General features: G+C 44.0%; 1 protein-coding gene across 45 annotated transcripts in view; it reads left to right on the top strand.

Annotated features, from left to right (window-relative positions):
* The window catches only part of NRXN3 (neurexin 3), a 1,829,497-nt gene that overhangs the window by 274,231 nt on the left and 1,537,094 nt on the right, over positions 1-18,172 (top strand). The gene's annotated exons all lie outside the window — the stretch shown is intronic.

The following is an 18,172-nucleotide window of genomic DNA, read 5'->3' as shown; positions in this document are numbered from 1 at the left end:
GTCCTTGTAGAAGCGGAGTTATGGAGCAAAACATGCAGTCACTATTCTGCTCAAAAAGTATTTTCAAGCCAATTTACATAATATGCAAATTAGGCACCCGGGTTTGGAAAGCCAGGATATGGCAACCCATGTGATATGGAAGTCTCTCAGGTTGAGGCAGTGGCCAGAAGTGCCTTCTATCAGCTTTGGCTGATACGCCAGCTGTGTTCGTTTCTTGAGATGAATGACCTCAAAACAGTGGTACATCTGCTGATAACCTCCAGACTGGATTACTGCGATGCGCTCTATGTGGGGCTGCCCTTGTATGTAGTCCAGAAACTACAGTTGGTCCAGAATACGGCAGCCAGGTTGGTCTCTGGGTCATCTAGGAGAGACCATATAACTCTTGTATTGAAGGAGTTACACTGGCTGCCGATATGTTTCCAGGCAAAATACAAGGTGTTGGTTATAACCTATAAAGCCCTAAACAGCTTGGGCCCTGGGTATTTAAGAGAACATCTTCTTTGTCATGAACCCCACCACCCACTGAGATCATCTGGAGAGGTCCGACTGCACTTGCCACCTGCTTGTCTTGTAGCCACTCGGAGGGCTTTCTCCGCTGTTCCCCCGAGGCTTTGGAATGTGCTCCCTAGTGGAATAAGAGCCTCCCCATCATTGACAACTTTTAAAAAGTCTTTAAAGATGCATCTGTTCACCCAGGCATTTAACTAATATTGTTTTAATGGTTTTAAAGCTGTTTTAAAATATTGTTTTTTTAAAAAATTAAATTGTTGTAAAGTTATAAACTTTTTGTTTTTGTTTTAATTAATGTTTTACTTTCTGTTTTTATTTTGTTGTAAACCGCCCAGAAACGTAAGTTTTGGGCGGTATAAAATATGTTAAATAATAAATAATAATAATAATATTTCTGCTTATGATGCATCCTGATGAGAGTATCACCATAGCTGCTTGGAGATTTGTATTTTGTAGGATTCTTGGTGTTCTGGTCATGGTCTCTTCTCTATGGTCATTTGTGATTTCCGAACTAGGAATGGGCTTCATTAGTTACCTGGACTTATGAACCACCCACTGCTACCTGTCCTGTGACAGGATGTCCCATACCAAAAAGCAGTATTGGTAGGAACTTTTCTTGAGACCATCTAAGGAAGGCTCACAGTGTTGAATTTTTCTCTATTTGTCACTGGAGGTCGGGGGAGGAAACAAGGTATACCCTTATAACCATCCAACTACTGGGCATATTGCTATAATATCAAGTTGGGTGGGAAGGGACCTTCCACCACCTCTGTAGCTTTTTGCTCCGTCCTTTCATTATTTTGTTCATCATCCTTTACTTCATGCTTCTTTCATCAACTACTAAAAACTACCTTCAGCTAGTAAGATTAAGAGCTTACCTTTCCCCTCCCTTCCCCTTCCCTCCCTCCTTCTTTAGTTACCTTTATGGAGGTACAGACAGACACACAGCTACACATTGTCAATACAGGCAGTAGAAGTCAATAAGCAGCCAGACAGGGAGTAAAATTGAGGGAGGCAGCTATAGATTTCCGAGCTTATTTCTTGTGAGTTTTTCAGAACTTGTGTGATTCACTCTTGTCAGATACTATTTTGAGCCAGGCTGAGATGAACACATTCCCCTAGTGAACTGTATGCTGCTGCCAGCATTCCTGGCTTCCCCTTCCATTGAAATACTTGGACTTTCATTTTTGTGGAGTTCTTCATGATGGGGAGGGGAGGAGTGAAATCACAACTGCTCTGTTTCCAAAGCTGAGATGAAAAGATGCTCAAAGATGCTCTAGGGAAAGGCCATACCATTTGGAAAGGCAGGCCAGGCTAGGGGTCAAGCAGTGCAAAACCACTTAGGGAGTGTGATTGCTGTGTGCCTTGCATAGAGTGGCAGAAAATGGTAGAAGACTTAGCATAAAGTGAGTGGACTCAAGAATTCTCTGAAACATCAGCGGAATCATGCTAATTGGAAGATTGATTAGACTACGGTGAAGTAACAACAAAAAGAGAGAAGAGTCTAATTAACAGAGACTTTTTTGTACTAGAGGGAATAAAACATGCCAGCATTTATTACTCCCAGGACTGTGCAACTCTGGGGGGCAAACACACCATGTGTTCACACCAACACATGCAATAGAAATGTTTATACTATGTGGATTGTCTGTATAGTGAAGGGGATTTTGCTGACAATGAGCATTTAGTAACACAGAAATCAGCTTTGAGCCTTCTGAGTTCAGGCAACTTCACCTTCTGCTATATGATACTGGTTTGATAGGCGGAAAGGTTCTGTGGCTTCCCTGAGCCTTTGGAGCAAATGCTCTTGCTTGTGTAGTACTATTGGAGAGGTGTTTCCCAGTGAGGAAGGAGATGAATGGAAAGCAAGCAAGCGAAGGGAATAGGAAGGAGGAGCCACTGTTGCCTTCTCTCCTGCTTCAACTGGAAGCTTTTCACATGGGGCTTTTGAAGCCCTTTAACTCGCATCTCCTCTGGAATGGAGGGGGTGCGTTCACATATTGGCTAGATTTACCCCAAAGTCCCTGCGACTTATTGGAGAGCAGTTCACACACCATTTGGGTTTTTCACTGTGCATTAGAGTGTAGCCCCGTTTATATCTGGAGTAAAAAAAATCCACTATTTGTGGCATGTTTTTTGGGACAACTTTGAGTTCGCAGTAAAGCCTCCCCATAAACCCGTGGTAAAACATGCTGTGCATAAAAGTTCCTGGAGATTTAAAGAACAACATCTAGATGAAGAAGTGTCACACACACACACCCATATGATTGTATGGTGAATGTAGTCTAAGCCTGTGCATCCCCTTCCCTGCTTATCTCCATCAGAGAGGAATGTAGGAAGCTACCTTATACTGGTAACCTTAAGTGGCGCAGTGGGGAATTGCTTGACTAACAAGCAGAAGGTTGCTGGTTTGATTTGCGGCTGGTACTATATCGGGAAGCAGCGATAAAGAAAGATGCTGAAAGGCATCATTTCAAAATGTGCTGAAGGAGGCAATGGTAAACCCCTCCTGTATTCTACCAAAGAAAATCGCTGGGCTCTGTGGGCTCCAAGAGTCAAAATCAACTTGACAACACACTTTACCTTATACTGAGGGACCATCTTGTTCAGTGTTGTCTACACAGACAAGCAGCAGCTCTCCGAGGTTTCAGGCAGGAGTCTTTCCCAGGCCTATCTGGAGGGTAGAGCTCAATCCTGCCAGGGATTGAACCTGGGACCATCTGCATGCAAAGCAGGTGCTCTTCCATTGAGCTATGGCTCCATCAAGATCAGTGATATCATATTATTTATATATTTTATTTTTCTGTATAAACTTCTTTGAGAAGCCAGGATAAAAGGAAGAGATCCTTATTGATGAACAAGCTGTTTCCTTTCTTGCCATGAAACATCTCTGTTAAACATTGCTCAAGATAGGGATGTGCAGAACATTCTGAGCTCGGAATGTTCTGACTCTGAACAGGCCATTTCGAGGTCTCTGAACTCAGAACAGAACACCCCTAAAAAGGGGGTCCTGTACTGAGCTTGGAGCAGAACAAGCCTGTTCCATTTGGAATGGTCCAAGTGTCCCAGCTTAAAAAAAAAAAAAAAGATAGTGAAGGTCGTACTGGGCTGCAGCGAGAGGTACCTTTAACATCAAATTATTGAAGCTCCTACCAGCAGGTACCTGTAGCACTGCAAGCCACCATGGAGGCGCTCTGGCCGCCATCCCACATGGTGGTGGCGCATCTCCAGAGCTCAGTTGCGTCCGTGCATGAATGTGCATGTATGGAGGTCTGGAGACCTGCTGTTACGCAAGATAGTGGCCGGAGTGCTATGGCGGCTTGCAGTGCTGGCGGCTCTGCTGGTAAAAGCTTCAATTAATTTAATGTTAAAAGTATCTCTCTCCACCCCCTACCCCCAGCGCCACCCTCACTATCTTAATTTTTTTTTTTTTAAGCTGGAACACTTGGAATGGGCTTGTTCCGTAAAAACACTAGGTCACCCTGGTGTTTCAGTTGGAACGTCCGGACCAGTTTGCATTCTGTTCTAAGCTTGAAATGGAACACAAAACCCATTCCGTGCACATCTCTAGTTCTAACCATTCCTCCTCTATCTCTAGATCATCATCACATGGCTGACAGCCAATGAAAGTTCAGGGAACCAGAGGCAAAAAGGTTGTTCTTATGACCGTAATAGGGGTGGGGGAGACAGAGATGGACCTACCTTTCCCCCAGGTGATCGGCATTGTCCTCTTCGGTACACCATCACATGCCCACATGATCAGCGCTGCTCCATGCAGCATGGATCTCTGGAGGCCAGGACTCATTTTCCCTGCCTCCAGGAATCCCACAATGAACTGTACGATGGGTGTGGTGCATTGGGGGATTCCCCCAGGAGTTGGGTGCTCTAGGATCCAACTCTGTGTACTCTCAGGCTGCGTGCAGCCTAAGCATACTCACGACCCCGAACCTGGGGTAAAGAGAGCACTCATGCCCTTAGCCCAGGTTAAATCCTGGGGTAAATTCCTGGGCTTGCGGGGGAGGCAGTGCCAGGATCATGTGCCAGGAGGCAGTGCCCAGGCGGGCTGCCCTAGCCTGGGTTGGATTGTTTGTGTGAATAGCCTCAGTGGGTACCATGTGGTCACCTCAGGGTACCCATTGTGGTGATTATATTAGAACTGCAAGACAAGCAGTTGCTTGTAGAGTGCACAAGTGCGAATCCTCCCAGTCAGGAAGGGAGAAGCTTTCTGCCTGTAGGGGCCACACTGTGCTGTTGCTAATGCAGAGTGGCAGCTGTTACAAGTGGAAGGGAGCAGAGAGAGTATGGAAAGTGTAGTCTCTTTACAGCAGCTAAACGCTGTGTTCAGAGAATCTTGTGTGGGAAGGGAGAAGCTTTCGTCTCCTGGGCTGGTCCTCTCAGTGGTCTCCTTAAGGGTCCTCCCTCCTGGAATGGTGATGAAACTGGTGTGAACTAGCTAACTCTGGTGAGAAACCACCTGTTGAGGAAATGCCAAATAGATATCAAAACTGCTTTGCTTGCTTGCTTAGGTGGCTCGGTTCTTTCAAAAAAGGATGGGCTGTGTTTGTGAGAACTTTAGGGTTGTTTCAGTGAAGGAGAGCCCCTAAAACCCTTGCCAGTATGTGGTTTCCAAAGTGAAGAGGTGGTGTTGCACCTAATATTTCTCCAGTTTTGATTTCTGAGCTGAAAATAATAATTTTTGGAGGGGTAGAGATATTTTCACCCAAGCACTTAGGGCAAATATTCACCTGTTTGGTGCCATTGCTTTGCTGGGGGCTGCTTAGCATCCCCCCCCCACCAGTGCTGCTGCTCTATTTCTTGGGTTAGTCACATGTTAGTTACCATGAAGAGAGCTGGTCTTGTGGTAGCAAGCATGACTTATCCTCTTAGCTAAGCAGGGTCTGCCATGGTTGCACATGAAAAGGCTCTGTTTGGCCTATGGCTGCAATAAAATAACTACTACTACATGAAAAGGAGACTAGAAGTGTGAGCACTGTAAGATATTCCCCTTAGGGGATGGAGCCAGAGGCGTAACTAAGGAAAACGGTGCCCGGGGCAAGCACTGAAATGGCACCCCCCCTCCGCCCCCCTAACATACTACATTATACTTAGGTTTTTCATCACAAGCGCCCGCTGCCGCCAAGCCAGGCCACTGACTGGCCGCCAGGCACCAGCAAAGCAATGGGGGGGCGCAGGCAGCGCGGAAGGGACCGCTCGTGGGGAAGGGGGCACCGACGCGCTCCCTTGACTGCTGCAGCGCTGCTGCACTGAGCAGGAAACATTTGTATTAACAAAAAAATATTTTTTTTTAAATTGTCATGGCGGCGCCCCCCACGTGACCAGAAAAGATGGTGCCCGGGGCACATGCCCCCTCTGCCCCCCCTATAGTTACGCCTCTGGATGGAGCCACTCTGGGAAGAGCATCTAGGTTCCAGGTTCCCTCCCTGGCATCTCCAAGATAGGGCTGAGAGAGATTCTGGCCTGCAACCTTGGAGAAGCCACTGCCAGTCTGTGTAGACAATACTGAGCTAGATGGACCTATGGCCTGGTTCAGTATATGGCATCTTCCTATGTTCCTAATCAGGAATCACATAGTGAGTGGGATGACATCACACAATGCCAGGCAGCCAGTCAGATCTGTTGACATGATGACATCTATGCATGAAAACTGCCCATCGAGAGTGACAGCAGAAGAGGGCAATGGAAATAAATGGGATGCAACCGTTTGATGTGGACTTTCCAGCATTCCAAATTGCAGAGAAAAAACTGTCATAGGTTTGTCCTTCAAAGACAACCACTGAACCTATGTTTAGCAGAGGTTGTGGCTACAGAGTGTGCCACTGCTGTGGCACATGACTAACTAGCATATCCCTATTCCCCTTTACCTGGATACACTTATATGTCACCTGAACAGGGCTTTAGAGATGGTGATATTCTAATTCATTATTGTGTACCTGGTATTATGACAGTGTTCCATTTGTTTGGTGTGCAATATCATCTGCATAGTAAGGAAAAGTCTGTGGTTCGTACTGCTTTTTGCTAGGCAGCTTGATACCTTTCCACACACTTGGAATGTCCTGAAATGAAGCCTTTAGAAATGTGGAGACGAACATCAGAGATCCATCTGAACTATGCAGAATGGAGGCATTGATCTGGGGCTGTCAGGGGGGATAATATAACCCCCCAATGAGTTTGATTTACCCTGTGTATTGTAATCAGATAGCAGTGTAAGTTGTTCTGAGCAAGCTCTTCTAAATCACTTTTAGTACGTATTGAAAGTGACAACATTGTATTTTATTGCTGAATTGCCGTCCTCCAGTAATAAGTAACACATGTCATAAGCTTTAGCTGGGTCGTTGCAGCAAATTCTCTTTCTCGTGCAGACACACAGACACACACACTTCCACCCTAGTCTTGCTCATGTTCTTACAAGTACTCTCTCTTTCTCAATAGTGGCGTCACTAGAAAAAAATTGAGGGGAGTCATAGAAGGGGCAAAGTGCATTTCTGGGTGAGCAAGCAGTGTCCTGCATATTAGATTTCTGAAATAGAAATGGGGGTGTAGTGATCAGCCTCCCCTCCTACTAAAGAGTTAACTGGAAGTGGACCCTGTTTTGACTGACAGGCTAGTGAACTCCAGGGCTCATCCAGTCAGCACACCAGGTTGGCTGGACCTAGAGAGTTTTTGCTAGGAAGAAGGGAGTTCTTTGGGAGAAGAAGCTAGGCTGGAGATCAACAGGAGGACAAGTGGTCATGGAGGCTGGCTGCAAGAGAATAACTCTGCAGATCCTTGAAAGACAGGAGGACAGGAATTCTCATCAGGAGTTTGGAGAGTTCAAGGCAAGGAGCCAGGGCCTATGGCTTTGGGAAGTTTAGCATAAGGAACAGTTTGTTTAGTCAGATTGGGCATTATGGATGTTATATTGCTTTGTGTGTATGTGCTCTGCATATTCTGGATACTATTCTATTATAGTTTACCTGTAATGTAATTAAAATAAGAAACACTGGCCTACACCCATCCTACCTAGGGCATTGCAAAAGGCTCTATAAGCATTTAAGCATGCCTTAAGACAATAGTTTTAATATTTTAAATATTGGGTTTTCAATGTTTAAATGATTTTAATTGTTAATTGATTTGATGTTTTAAATTATTTTAATTGTAAACCGCCTAGAGACGCAAGTTTTAGGCAGTATAAAATATTTTAAGAAGAAAAGAAAAAGAAAAAAAAAATCTTTGTAATCTTTCTAACTGTATCTAAAAGCTGAGAAAGTCTCAGACGTAAGCAGTCTGTAGCAACTGAATAAAACTGGGTTTTTAAAAAGTTCTTTTCTTTTTATAAGCGGAGAGGCGTATAAAGTTGGTTTTTAATTCAGAAAGTGGGGGGGGGGGAGGGATTTCTGTGGTGCAAACATGTCCTCAAAAATTCAGCAGCTATCAGTTTTCTCACCACATGTAGGCTTGCACGTGGAAGATTTGTGTATTTGTCCAAGGGCCAAATTAAGAGTGGTTTTCCCCTGGGTTATCCCACCTCAAGCCCAGAGAGTTTCTGTAGACAAAAGGGGTGGTGGCAGCAGCATTTTGAACCTACTGATAATATAGAATAGGTCTAGGAGAAGCCCAGCCAGGCATCTCAGCAGGGATGATTCAGCTTTTCTTTCCCTCATGTGACCTTGCTCTGAGACAAAGGCTGTAATCTGCTACAGGAGGCAAAGCTACCTGTTTGAGGAGGCACTTACTTCCCCTTTGTTTGTTTAAATAGTATCACACATAACTTAAACAAGAGGAACAGAACTGCTGCCAGGAGGGAGAGGACTATTGTAGTGTCTTTTCCTCATGTGGAAGGTTTTCAGCTTGCAGGGAGAATGGGTACAACACAGGCTACTAGGGGAAAAATTGCTTTCCCCTGGAATATGAATGATGCTGCATGCTTTCTGGCATCTTGTGGTCACTTTTTAATGTATAAATAGCTGTAGTAGTATGAAATTACATCCAAAAGGAATTTCTTAATCACTTTGCCCTGTCTCTGATAAGTTATGTGATGTGTGGAATGAATGGAGGAGAATGTCTTGTCTCAAACCAGAAGGGATGTGGCTTCAGGGTCTTAGGACCCATTACACTCTATTTAAAATATATAAGATGTATATATCATATTTTGATGTAAATATTTCTAGGGCAGCTGAAAAAAGGCAACAAAATAATAAACCAGCAACAGGTAGTAATATGGAAATATCAAAGATTAGCATTTAAACATTCTGATCAGATGTTAATAGACCTGGAAAATAAAAATATATTTGCACAGTGCTGAAAATATATAAATTTAGGCACCAGCAGAACCTTCCTGGGAAGAGAGTCCCACAGGCGAGGTACCCCAACCAAAAATGCCTTCTACTCACAATGCCTTTGCTGATGGGGGAACAGGAAAAGGGCTTCCAAAAAATGAGCTCAGTGTAAGGGCATGTCAGTATGGGAACAGATCCTCCTTCAGTTCTCCAGGAGCTTTTCCAGACAGCAGGCCTTACCGCAAATTTACCGTGAGGCTTTACTGCGAGTTTGGGGCATAAAGATATCCAATGCAAAAAGAGGATTTTTTTTTTTACGCTTGATATATATTGGGTTAGGTTCCAATGCAGAAGAAAGAACTGAATCGTGTGTGAAGTGCTCTTTGAAATGTTGCACTGACTTCAGGGTACATCTGGCCTATATGTGAACACCCGCCACCCTCCCAAAGTAAAGTCGTGGTAATCACCAGCCTCAGAGGCACAATGCCTCTCAATACCAGTTGCAGGGGAGCAACAGCAGTAGAGAGGAAATGCACACTCCTCTTGCCTGTGGGCTTCCCAGAGGCATCTGGTGGGCCACTATGTGAAACATGATGCTGGACTAGATGGGCCTTTTGCCTGATCCAGCAGGGCTGTTCTTATGTAAAAGTTGCCATCTGAAAAAGCTCCTGGTTCCAGACTGTGTGAAGGACTTTAAAAGTAAGCACCGGTACTTTGAATTGTGCTCAGATACAGATCAAGTATAATCAAGCCATTTAAGAGCTGTTGAGAAGTGTTCCTAACAATCAGTTCCAGTTACGAAACATGTCCACCTCCACAGCCCTGACACTAGCCCCCTTTCTCCCCACCACCCCAGCTCCATAACTGCTGCCTCCATGGCAGATCACCTTCTCCTCATTGTCTCTGCCATTACTGCCACCACCATGATGGTGGTGGCTCCTAAAGCTCCAGGAGTGGCGACTCCTAAGTTTTCCTTGGCACTGATGGTATAAAAATATTACAGCCCACTGCACTGGGCCATGACGTTTTTATAGTGCCAGTGACTGGGAAAAGCTTAGGAGCTGCCACTATAGCGGAGGTGACACCTAAAGCACCAGGAGCCACAACAGAGGGTTTAAATCTTTCTTGAGCCACTGTGCACTAGAAAAATGTCATGGACTGGCTATAGGCACCAAGCTGTGATAGGCATCGAGGGCTAGCAGCCAGAGCTGCCATGCAGGCGGTGAGCGAGCAGGAGGGGGCCCGGAGGGACATGAGTGGGAAAAGGTAGCCCAGAGGGCTGGGGGTGGGAGAGTGGCAGCCCAGGAGATGACCCCTGGTGGTAAGTGGCTTGTTTTCTTTGAACACATCCACTCAATTATAGCCCTGCCCTTGAGTCTGGACTAACTTCAGTTTCTAAGCTCTCTTAAAAGCAGTTGTCTGTACAGCTCATTGCAATAATAATCTGGGATTGCCAGAGTATGGCTCATGTTATGAGAAGCATGACAGGACAGGACCCCTTAGTGATGGGGCAGGTCTATCCATCTTGTAGGTGTTTTATAACCCTACAGGGTCATATGATGACCTGGTGTCATGGGAAGGGTCCATGCTTGGAAAGGTTCAGAAAACTCTAAAGCAGGGATTCTCAAACTTGGGTCCTCAGGTGTTATTGGACTTCAACTCCCATAATCCCCAACCAAAGGCCACTGAGGCTGGGGATTATGGGAGTTGAAGTCCAATAACACCTGAGGACCCAAGTTTGAGAATCCCTGCTCTAAAGCCTTGCTTCAGTGTGTTCAGTATGCTTCAGTGCTTCAAGTCTCAGTGTGTTCTCAAGTACATCAGAAGCTCAATTGAGATTTAGAACCCTATAATGCCTTTCACTGTCAGAATCTGCCGACTTTATATCCAAAGCATCTCCTTTCTGTGTTATGATTTAAATAAACTAACACTAATTATGGGAGGGAGAGATGGGATGGGAACTGTTCTGTGTTAGAATAACCATACCAAGTTGTGCCCTTTGCTTTCATTTTTTGACACTTTCCTTTGCTTAACAATCTCTTGGCAGGACCTCCATTATTCCATGAATGAACTATGTGGATATACAAGTTGTTTTCCCAGACAGTTAAGATTTGGCAGGTATATATCTCAAAGAAACAATAATAATGAAGGTGACATTTATGGGTTTTTTTTAAAAAACCATGACAGAAAGAACATCCTGAGAAATGCTGATATTGTGTATCCATGCCTGAGAGAGATCATACAGACAAAATGTAGAAAGAAATCTTTCCACCTCTGTATTTGAACTCTCATATATTTTCCAGCTCTTTCATGTGTGGAAATAAGGTTGAGGGTGATAATACTATTTTCTTGTAGAGGCTTTTGGCTGATGATAACTATGATACCATGAAAATTTAGATTAATCTTCTCTTGCTAGTTAAGTCTTGAAAATCACTCCTTAGTCTCCTGTCCCTTCAAAGAAACCAGGAAATTGCTTCTGAAGTGAGGCCAGGCATAGCGGTTTTATCTTTCTCCTGCTGAGTAAAGACAGTCAGGCTGATTGGCCAACCACAGGGGACACTGAGTCCTTTTAGGTCTTCCCCTCAGAGAACATAAACAGCATCACTCAGTGGCAGCAGGGATACCTTTTGGTTCAAAAATATGCAAAAGCATATAGTACAATCTAACATAGACTGTATCACTTCAAAATGCAGTTGAGGAGTTGCATGTTTGAATGCACCCCAGTGGAAAAATATTCCTTCACTTGAAAAGCTTGTATATCAGGATGGAGTGTTCAGTTTAGTCTGTTCCCTGCTATGCAGGGAATTCTTTTTTAAATGTAGCAGAATATTCAAATATGATTCCTCACATGCACTTTCCTTGTGCAATTTCTGCACAGTTGAGTTGGCTCAGAATGGGCCAGAGGAGAGCTGATCTTGTAGTAGCAAGCATGAATTGTCCCCTTTGCAAAGCAGGGTCCACCCTGCTTTGCATTTGAATGGGAGACTATATGTGTGAGCAGTGGAAGATGGGGCTGCTCTGGGAAGAGCATCTGCTTGCTTGCATGAAGAAGGTTCCAAGTTCCCTCCCTGGCATCTCCAGATAGGGCTGAGAGAGACTCCTGCCCATAATGTGGAAAAAGCCGCTGTCAGTCTGGGTAGACAATACTGAGCTAAATGGACCAATGGTCTGACTCGGTAGAAGGCAGCTTCCCTAGTTCCTATGTTCAAGAGTATTAAAAAGAGACCTTCTCACACAAGTTTTGATCTGTGTAACATTTTTTTTACAACTTTCTTTCTGTGCATTGCACCATCAAGTGTAGGTACTAGGTAGCATCCATTTCTTTTTTTGTGCGGATTTTCTGTTCAGCTTCCATTATAATTTGGCGAGTTACTTTCTCCACTGCTAGAAGTTTAGTATTAATATGCCCAATGTGAGGGCATTTTATTCGGAGTGAGTTTAGAGTGAAGACACCTCCTCTTTTGAGTGCCCAGGACTGCTCTTTCAAGGAGATCTCTTATTCTAAGACCATTGAATACCCATGGGCTAAAAACTGCTCTGCAGGAAATCAAAGCAATAATGTCAATGTTAAATATTAATAACTGAATAAGCAGTGTTTAAAAAACAAACAGGATAAGAAACCCAACAGGCATCTATCCAGGTTGGCTGGCATTAAATAAACGACAGCACTGCCAGCAGGCTGATTTGTGGAGGCAAACTGGAAAGAAGACTGAACAGCTTTCTAATTTGCTTTGGGTTGAACTCAGTTGTTTTCTCACACTTGTGTAATATATAGTCAGTGCAATGATTTTTGTTGTTGTTAAGTTCTAGGAGGGAAAATATGTGCTCCTCTTCAAACTGTATTTCCAGTTTTTGAGAGATGGTGGCCCATCCATTTTAGGAACACATTTTCAAAGTGCTCAGTCCCTGCTTGGGCATGAAGGAGAGCTGGTCTTGTGGAAGCAAGCATGACTTGTCCCCTTAGCTAAGCAGGGTCTGCCCTGGTTGCATATGAAAGGGAGACTAGAAGTGTGAGCACTGTAAGATATTCCCCTCAGGGCATGGAGCTGCTCTGGGAAGAGCAGAAGGTTTCAAGTTCCCTCCCTGGCTTCTCCAAGATTGGACAAGATTATTTTTTTTTTATAGGACAAGATTTTTTTTATTGAACCAACAAACTACCAAAGCATACAGTACGTTACCAAAGCACAATTATATACAAAGTGGTTGTTTGTACAGGATATATCTACAAAGATTTACACACAATGATTTGGAAACCCACAAGGCTATGAATTATATGCAGGTAGTACTGTAACTCGGGGGTTGGGGGTTTTCAAGGCACATCGGGTAATGGGGGGGGGGGTTTACGTCCGATGTCCATTTCCACAATTTGTCCCATTGCTGTTTAGAAGAGATACTCTTGTCTTTTTGCACATAACCATACAAACTTTTCCAGAAGAGATTTACTGTCTCATCTGCGTGAACCTCTTGGTTGCGTCTTCCCTCCCTATTCCTATGCAGGAGCATTGCATAAATGACATACAGGTTTACTAACCTGATTACGAGGAGGGGAACATTCCAATTCCCTAGTATGAGGGCACCCGTTCCGTCCCGTTTCCTTGAAGGATTCTTTCTGGGACCTCGAAAGGAGGTTATATCGCTCAAGATAGGGCTGAGAGAGATTCCTGACTGCAACCTTGGAGAACCCGCTGCCAGTCTGTGAAGACAATACTGAGCTAGATAGACCAATGGTCTGACTCAGTATATGGCAGCTTCCTATGTTCCTAAGGTTAGCCCATTTGAGGACACCTGTAGAATATAAGCACCCTGTGTGTATGGGAGTTCAAAAGATAGCCCTGTAGGTCATTTTCAGAATGGAGTGAGGCACTACATTTGACAAGGGAGTGCCACAAAACAACAACAACCCAGTCTTGTCAGGCATGTAGTTAAGGGAACATGGGCTTGGGTTTGCCCCTCTCTCTGGTGGCCCCTCATGCATGCTATCCACATCCTGCATATGACATTACACACAGGGTGTGTGGCCAGCATCTGTAAGGGCCCGTGCAGCCCTCCCGAACTCATTTCCCATCCAGTTTCATTGCTGGATGGGTGTTTTCTTCATTCTCTCCCTGGAGAGGATGAAGAAAACACCCAGCTGACAACAAAGCCAACTGGGAATGAGGCCATTTGGAGTTTGGGAGAGGTGAGGAGTGAGCCAGGTGGCTCCCAGGAGCTGAGTGGCTTGGGTTCTTTGAACCCATCTGCCCAAGTCTTGTCTTGTGATATCTCTGCTTAGCACTTGATATGCTGACTTTTGTTATTTCCCTGGAAGCATCAGTTAATGATTTGAAATGGTGGCAGGGTAACACATGACCTGATAATATCACAGTATGAGTAAGTTTGACTAATGCTATGGGAAGAAAGGGTGGGAACCTGACATGGGGCTACAGTTTGGGGGGGCAGCTCCATTTGAGCATAATGCCTAATTCCACTATCAGATTACTGTATGTTTTCCAAATATATGGGAGAGGTTATCTGTAGGTGTGGCTGCGGTGCCATCAATATGCTGATGACACCCAGTTCTACCTATATTTTAAGTCAGCAGACACAAGGGGGGCAGTGGATGCTCTTGGAGGCTGTTCTGGACTGGATGGGGGCAAACAAGCTGAAACTCAATCCAGATAAGACGGAAGGAGAGGAGAGCTGGTCTTGTGGTAGCAAGCATGACTTGTCCCCATAGCTAAGCAGGGTCTGCCCTGGTTGCATCTGAATGGGAGACTTGATGTGTGAGCAGTGGAAGATATTCCCCTCAGGGGATGAAGCTGCTCTGGGAAGAGCAGAAGGTTTCAAGTTCCCTCCCTGGCTTCTCCAAGACAGGGCTGAGAGAGATTCCTGCCTGCAACCTTGGAGAAGCCGCTGCCAGTCTGTGAAGACAATACTGAGCTAGATAGACCAATGGTCTGACTCAGTATATGACAGTTTCCTATGTTTTCCTATGTTTCCTAAGTGCTATGGGTGAATGCAGTGATCATCCTCGTAATGAGGTAAATCTGGTCTTGGAAGGGGTCACGCTCCCTCTGAAAGACAAAGTCCGCAGCTTGGGGGTGCTTCTGGACCCAACACTGTCCTTGGAGGTGCAGGTGGTGGTGGTGTGCAGAAGTGCCTTTTACCAGCTTCGGCTGGTATGCCAGCTGCGACCCTACTTGGAGAAGGTGGACCTGACCTCAGTCACTAATGCGTTGGTAACATCCAGATTGGACTACTGCAATGCGCTCTACATAGGGCTGCCTGTTCGGAAGCTTCAGCTGGTTCAGAATGCTGCTGCAAGGATGCTCATGGGTGCAAGTCACTTCACAAATTTTACACCCATCCTGCGTCAGCTTCATTGGCTACCGCTCCGCTTCCGGGCTAGATTCAAGGTGCTGGTATTGACCTTTAAAGCCCTACACGGCTTGGGGCCGGGGTACCTGTTGGACTTCATTCACCCATATGAATCTTCCAAGGCCCTCTACTCATCATCTCAGGCACTGCTTATGACCCTACCACTAACAAAGATCTAGTTGGCGGGGACTAGAGACAGGGCCTTTTCTATTATGGCCCCTCGGCTTTGGAACGCCCTCCCTGAAGAGCTTTGCCATGCTCCCTCCCTCAGTATCTTTAAAAAACATCTTAAAACACACCTTTTTAAGGAGGCTTTTTAATGCTCCTTTTGTTTGTTTGTTTTATCTGGCAGGTTCTTTAGCTTTTTATAATTTTTAGTTTTAATTTGAACCTAATAATGATTGTGGTTTTTAATCTGACAACTTTTGTTTGTTTAATTTAGTTAATTTTATTACTTTTATTGTATCTTGGGTTTATCTTATTGTTGTGAGCAGGAAGGGCGGGGTGTAAATATTTTAAATAAATAATAAATAAATGCAGATCAGAATAAAATCTACTGGCTAAAATTCTGACAAAGGGTGTGCTGTTTGTAATAGCATTTTCCATTGTGCAAGGAGAAGGGCAATTTCCCCCAATTTTCCCCTGCAGACACCCATGTTTCCCAAAAGTATGTCCCCGAGGGTCCTACAACAGGTAGCTGCGGGGGGGGGGGGATGGAGGAATCACTGGAAATTCTTCCTCCCTGATTGTGTGACAGAATTGTTCTTCCACCAGTGCATTCTTCATGTGGATATCAGTCGCTGGTTGACAGCCTCACTAACCATGTGCCAGGAAGCAGTGTTCCCACTTTGGAGAGTTTCTTTAGCTCTGCAGTGATTATTGTGTAAAGGGAAGCATTTTTCACTGTTTCTCCTTCCTCTGGAAGTGCCCTGTGCCCCCTCAGAATGTGTCCCTGAGGCTGTCTGACAGTTAATGAGAGTGTCAGCCACTGTCTCCATGACACCAGCAAAATTTTCTTTGGTAACTCTGGACATCCGTTTAATTTGATGCTACTTCTGGAGATCTGGTGCTTCAGAATATTTTCCCTTACATATGGATTTCCAAATTTTATACCAGAATGCACTTCACATTCCTCATGACAACGATCATCTTTGGACTCTAGCTGTAATTACTTGTAGGAGATATGTCTGAAACCTGTGTCATTGATGGATCCTATGTTATAGAAGGGAATGTAATGTGACTTTAGAGAAACTTCCCAACATGCTTTGAAAGTTTTACATAGCCCCTTTTATGCAGGAAAAGCTGCTTGCTGAGTAGTCTCCCTTACACTGCATCCTCTCGTCCCCAAAGCAAGCAAAAGGCTGAGGATCAATTCTCTTGTGTTAATATTTTAATTCCAACTCTGGTTTTCTCCAGTTTTGTTTGTTGTCTGTCCATACCCAGAGCATTTTATTTTAATTTCATCTGACACCACCTTATCTTCCTTATACTCTCACATGGTATTCTGTGAGACTCAGTTTGTTTAATCTCATGGGAATTCAGGTTTAATAGTATTTCATGGTTGTCTAATATTATTCCTTGGATTGTCTCATCATATTATTCCGTGGGTACCTATGACATTGTGCTTTTTTGAGGGGGCTTCTCTTTAACAGTAACCTTTCATTTGAAATCCAGTTTCCAAACAACTGACTTACCATCCCATCCCATAGTGAACCCCCCTTCCCCCTACAAGGCCCCCCTTGGCCTTGATCCAAACCAGCGCCTCCTCCTGCAGCTGCTTTTACAAGAAGAAAACTACATTGGGAGTTCTAGTACAATATAATGTATAGTTTGACCACAAGAGGTTTGATCATAAGAGGTTTTATCTGAAGAGGAAGATACAAATTTCTTAAATATATAGGTAAAACCTTACCATCGGATTATACAAAGCACTGAGTAGCAAGTTGAAATTTGGTTTTCCTGCCTGTTATGGTTTTCCCAATTTTTTTCTTTAATTTTGTCTGAGACAAGTATATTACATTTTGATTCCACAACCCCACCATTTCTAGTTTTATTCCATCTGGTACAAATAGATTTAATTTTTTTAAGCATTTTGACAGATTGTATGAAAATATGTGGAAGGCTTTTCTTTTTAGATGCTTATTTGCATTTTTAAAAGCCATTTGAGAAAAAGCAGAGGAAGTAAGGGTGTTAAATCATGATTTTATTAATAAGTAATGAATAACTGACATTTACATGGCTTCCGCCATACAACTATTCTGAAGCACTTGATTAAACTATGCAGGCCAAATACAGGAATTGATTAATCTAGCTGCGCATTCAGCCAAGTATGTGGTGGAAGCTTCAAGCAGATCTTAAAACATAGACACACACAAACACACCCTTGAAAGTTGTCCATTTGAAATTCCATGAGGAAAAGAAAGCTGTCTGAATAAAACTATCTGAAACAGAATCTAACTGGCATTGCAGAGGAAATACTCAAACTTTTATTTAAAAAAGAAAATGCAATGGAAATTCAAAAGGCCATGACTGAAAATCTTTGGAATTTATTGATGTTTATGGTTCCAAGGCATAGTGGTGAAGTTTTATATATGGGAGGGCAGGAAGGATTCAAGAGAATGAAGTGATTTGCCAAAAGTCACACAAATAGGTGATCTATAGCAGAGATATTACTGGATCATTAGCAATAAGGATTGGCTACATTTTTAATTTTACACATGAGTGAAGAATTAGACCCTGAATGATTATAATACAGTGCACACCCATTTATATTCCTCTGTTGGTTCATCTTAATTTTGTCTGGAATACAACAGGGATGGTTTAAGGTAAGCAACAGCTATCACCATTGCCATCTAGAATATAATGGTTACCATGTATTTGACCAAGACATTCAGTGTTCTATGGCAAACATGTATTGAGGTCATTCTCATGACCCAGTGGGGGCAGGGAGCTAGGGAGAAGGCAGGCCTGTGTTGCCTGTGCGCCCACACGAGCAGCGCGGTGGTGAGTCCAGTGGCTGGCGATCG

The sequence above is a fragment of the Hemicordylus capensis genome, chromosome 1, assembly GCF_027244095.1.
Source record: "Hemicordylus capensis ecotype Gifberg chromosome 1, rHemCap1.1.pri, whole genome shotgun sequence".
Lineage (NCBI taxonomy): Eukaryota > Metazoa > Chordata > Lepidosauria > Squamata > Cordylidae > Hemicordylus > Hemicordylus capensis.
This window is presented reverse-complemented; position numbering and strand designations above follow the sequence as displayed.